A 5,542-nucleotide genomic window follows, 5' to 3' on the forward strand; every position below is an offset into this window, starting at 1 on the left:
CGACCTCCGACACCCTGACACCACACCCCTGACCCCGACCCCCGACGACCCCCAACACCCCGACTAAGGGAGTCCTGGATTAAGGGGTATCCGAAGAGCCGGACTATATACATCGTCCGGACTATTGAAGCGTGAAGATACAAGACTCAAGACTTTGGCCCGTGTCCGGATGGGACTCTCCTTTGCGTGGAAGACAAGCTTGGCGATCCGGATATTATATTTTCTTCCTTGTAACCAACTCCATGTAAACCCTAGCTCTCTCTCCGGTGTCTATATAAACCGGAGATGATGGTCCTTAGAAGGCCGATCACAATTATAATCATACCATCATAGGCTAGTGATACGTCACTACTAGGGAAAAGCCTATACACAGAATCTTAGCAGCAGCGCGGTTCAAAAAGGAGCGCTGCTGCAAACTAGTAGTAGCGTGTGTCGTGTAAACTCGCTGCTGATAAGGATTTAGCAGTAGCACGCTCGGCCTAAAACGCGCTGCTACAAATATCGACCAACGGTTTTCACCTAACTCTAAGTACCAGTAGCGCGGTCGCAAGAACCGCGCTACTGCTAAGTATGTAGGAGTAGCGCGCTTTTTCCGGGATCGCTGCTGGTAAATTTCAAATTGCCACACTTTTTTGTCCCAGTTAGCAGTAGCGCCGTATCCCAAAGCGCGCTGCTGCTAAATCCTTAACAGCAGCGCGTTTTATGTCCCGCGCTACTGCTAACCCGCACCAACCCAACACCTTTCCCCACCCGTCCCTCCCCTCCCCCTCCTCTTTTCCCTTCCCCCTACCTCCCCCTCCTCTCTTCCCTTCCCCCTACCTCCACCACATGCTCCCACTCTCACTCTTCTTCTTCTCCTCAATACTTCTCCCCCATTACTCTCTCTCTCTTCTATCCACCTTTCTCTCTCTTTGTTACTCCTACATAACTACACCACCTCCATTAATGCATCTCCTTTCTCTTTTTCCTTCCCCCTCCACTAGTTGAAGTTGTCTCCTCCCAAATCAGGTAGCTAGGTAGATGTAGGATTTAGTTAAGTGACCTATTTGCCCCCTAACTAGATCTATATTTGTCAAGAAGAGCTTTGTGCACTTTTGATCTCCCTACAACATCATCTCCACCGTGTGCTCGATCTCGATCGAGATAGAGGTGATGAAAATTTCATGCTTTTGCAAAATGGAAATATGTTTATGTGTGTGTGATATGTTTGTGGAAATTGTGTGTGTAGCATGAGTTGACGCCGCCAAATTGTGCTTTTGAGTTGCCTATGTTTTGCCGAAATGTCGATTTATTTCCGTTTCGGCGAATTCCGGGAAAACTCTAGATCCATATATGTCCTATTTTTAGGGAAGGTCATGCCAAATTTTTTTATGACTTTGATGCATGCATGCATTTTTATAATCAATTTGTTTATTATTACCATGCAGAGTTGACGATGGTCAGTGGAACGATGGGTGACAGGTGGTTGCGGTCGGCGGTGCAGGACATGAAAGAAAATAACCGGACAGAGGTTTTATGTCCGTGTCGAAAATGCAAAGGAAAAGTTTGGCTCGACCCCCATGACGATGGTCGTGTCGAAGCGCACCTGCTCATGACTGGTTTCATGGATGGCTATACTCGGTGGATAATTGAAGATGAGGATGATGATGTTGAGGATGCCGACGAGGCAGTCAATGATGACACGGGCCAAAATGAAGAGATGATCGATAATGGCGGCGGGGAAGAGGCCGGACATGGCGGTGGAGAAGGGGCCGGACATGGCGGAGGAGAAGGGGCCGGACATGGTGGCAGAGAGAACGACATGGACTCCACGCAGCAGAGTTCGTCGGTACTAAGTTCAATTGTGCGTGACCCTCATGTTCAAGCATTGCTTCGCAAGGAGACGAGTACTGAGAGAGCTGCTTCTAGAGAGGAGGCTAAGCTGGAGCAACTGGTGGTAGACTCGAACACTCCATTGTATGATGGTTGCAATCCTGAGGTGACCCGCTTGAGTTTCACGCTCCAACTCCTGAAGACGAAGGCTAAAAACAAATGGACCGACACTAGCCTCGATGAGCATCTCAAGTACCTAAAGGATGTTCTTCCCGTGGGTAATCTATGTCCTACTAGTGTTGATGAGGCCAAGAAGATCATGTGCCCTCTTGATCTGCCACACGTTAGATACCATGCATGCATCAACGATTGCATAATTTATCGGAAGGAGCACGCGGAAAAAACAAGCTGTCCGGTGTGCAATGCTTCTCGATACAAGAAGGCCGGGAAGAAATGTCCCCAGAAAGTTGTATGGTACTTACCGATCACTCCCCGTCTCCAGGGGTATTTTGTAGATCCCAAGGAAGCAAAGCTAATGCGCTGGCACATGGAGAGGAAGAAGCCCGTCGATGGAGATGATCCGAAGCTGAGACACGTGAAGGATGGAAGCCAGTGGAGAGCGTTGAAAAGCTTCTATCGGTATTTTGAATGTGATGCAAGGAACATCGTGCTCGGCGCGTGTACCGATGGCATGAATCCGTTTGGCAACCAGAACACCAACCATAGCACATGGCCCGTGTTTGTATGGATGTACAACCTCCCCCCTTGGTTGTGCATGAAATCAAAGTACATTCACATGAGCATGCTTATTCAAGGGCCGAAACAACCAGGAAATAATATTAATTTGTATCTGGGGCTACTTCAAGAGGAGTTAGACACGTTATGGAAAACACCGACCAAGACATGGGACGCCAGCAAAGGTGAGTATTTCAACATGAGAGCCGCGCTGATCACGACAGTGCAGGACTATCTCGGTTACGGATATGTGGCAGGCCAGGTGTGCCATGGATATTGCGGACGCACGGGGTGCATGGATGATACAACGTCTCAGCAGCTAACGTCAAGGAAAGATGGTGGGTCTGGGAAAATCGTGTACATAGGGCAACGAAGATGGCTTGAACAGGACGACCCGTGGAGAAACCGTGGAGATCTATTCAATGGTTACGCTGAGCATCGAGGACCTCCACGTAAGCGGAGCGGTGCCGAAATCGATGAGCTGTTGAAAAACTGGAAGGAGTGCCCCGCGCCGGGAAAGATGATGAGAAAGGCGCCGGAGCCGCTACTGAAGGTATGGAAGACGAGGTCTGTGTTCTGGGACTTGGAGTACTGGCACAAACTCGATACACCTCATTGCCTTGATCAAATGCATATCCGTAAGAATGTCCTTGAGAGCTTGCTCGCAACACTGATGAACATGCCAGATAAGACCAAGGATGGGCCGAAGGCAAGAAAAGACTTGCAAGATTTGAAAATCAGGGAAGATCTGCACATGCCGGCCCGTAAATTGTCAGACGAGACAGAGACGGAGACAGAGGCACGGGAGAATAAGGTCAAGAAAATAAAGAAAGAGGATTATTGCCCCCCTTCTTGCTTCACCTTAAGTCAGGCTGAGATCAATCAATTCTTTAAGTGCCTTACCGGAGTCAAAGTTAGTTCCGGTTACTGTGGCAAGATAAGCAGATATCTAGACACGGACAAGAAAAGGTTCAGCGGGATGAAGTCTCATGACTGTCATGTGGTGATGACGCAGATACTACCTGTTGCCCTTAGAGGGATAATGGACAAGCACGTCCGTGACACACTTATTGGTCTCTGCAACTTTTTCGACGTCATCTCTCGAAAGTCGATCAGTGTGAAGCAGCTCCAAAGGCTACAGGAAGAGATCATTGTGATATTGAATGAGGTTGAGATGTACTTCCCGCCCGCGTTCTTCAACGTGATGGTGCATCTGTGTGTCCATATTGTGGATGACATAATAGACCTGGGGCCGTCATTCCTGCACAACATGATGCCGTTTGAGAGGATGAATGGGATCATCAAAGGATTCGTCATAACATGTCCCGTCCGGATGGAAGCATCGTCCAAGGCTATTTGGCACTAGAGTGCATCTCTTTCTGTGAGAATTTTCTATATGGCGCAGACCAGCCGCCTGGTGCTAGTGTTGGTTTGCCCGTTAACAAGCACGATGGGAGGCTCGAAGGAGATGGTCACTGGATGGTCGCAAGGAACTGCATGTGGCATACTCAGATCGACACAGCGACTTTGACACAGCAAACTTGGTAGTGCTACAACACCTAGACGAGGTAGATCCTTTCGTGGCACTGCACAAAGAAATTATCGCAAATAAGTATCCTGACCGGGGGGTATGCAGGACGGACACCGAAATTACTAGAGAGCACAACTCCACTTTCCTGCATTGGTTCAAAGAGCATATTATTGCTAATCCCCCGGAGGAGGGCTCTAAGGACGGATTGCTCATATACGCCTTAGCACATGGCCCCTCGCCCAACCTCGTAACCTATCAGGCATATGATATCAACGGATACACGTTCTACACGGAGGCAAAAGATATGGACAGTGATGATCGAACTCAGGGGTGACGATGGAATGCATGACCGGCAGCGACAACGGCACAACTGAACGATTTTATGGAAGGGTCAAGGAGATCTGGGAGCTTGACTACTCTGGACTGCTCAACACGACGATGTTCCGTGTCAGATGGGCTAAGAATGTCGAAAGAGAAAGCTGGATGTTCACTACCATGACTATACCTGACGCCAAGAGCGCTACCGTGAACGCTATCACAAAAAACGAGCCATGGGTACACGCTAAGCACGTGACACAATGCTTCTTCATAACTGACCCGCGCAATCCCAGCCGTGTTGTCATGAGGAGAGGCAAAAGGAACATCATTGGAATGGATGGATTCGCCAACGAGGAAGACTATGATCAGTATGGCAACCCAATGAGGGAAGATGACGATGATGATGAAGTATACGTCAAAAGAAGAATCAATACTACATTACCTAATAAAAATCGTACTCCATGGAAAAGGCAAAGTCACAATGAGGGGCTCAATTATTCTTCGACGAACAAGAAGGGAAAGAAGCTGACTCAAAAACGAAAACGTCAGCACTAAGGAAACGTATGTTATGGGTCCAATGATGTGTAATATATATATATATGTTCCTATTTTGTATACACACTTAGCCATTATTATGCATGGGTCCAATGATGTGTAATATATATGTTCCTATTTTGCATACATATTTAACCGTCAAATGATGCAATATATATCGCCCTCCCTTCGTTCACTGCCCTTGGGAAATAAAAGTGGGATAAAATAAAGGAAAAGAAAAAGGAAAACTGGCAGTAGCGACGGTAGTAGCAGCGCGTTTTGCATAAACCGCTGCAGCTACTGAATTTAGTAGTAGCGCATTTTACCTAAACCGATGCAGCTACTGATGTTAGTAGCAGCGCGTTTTGACGTAACGCGCTACTGCTACGTCCACTTAACCCAAAATTCTCACTCGCCCTGCTTCATCCCGCCATTTCCCCCCAAATCCCCACTCTCTCTCCCCCGTCGCACCGCTGCGCCCGACCCGGCCCAGGCGCTCGCCCCCGACTCCGCCAGCGCCGGCGCTAGCCCCCGACCCAGGCGCTCACCCCCGTCCCGGCCCTCGACCCCGACCCCGACGTCGGCGCTAGACCCCGACCCTCGACCCTGACC

Source organism: Triticum dicoccoides, chromosome 3B (assembly GCF_002162155.2).
Source record: "Triticum dicoccoides isolate Atlit2015 ecotype Zavitan chromosome 3B, WEW_v2.0, whole genome shotgun sequence".
Classification (NCBI taxonomy): domain Eukaryota; kingdom Viridiplantae; phylum Streptophyta; class Magnoliopsida; order Poales; family Poaceae; genus Triticum; species Triticum dicoccoides.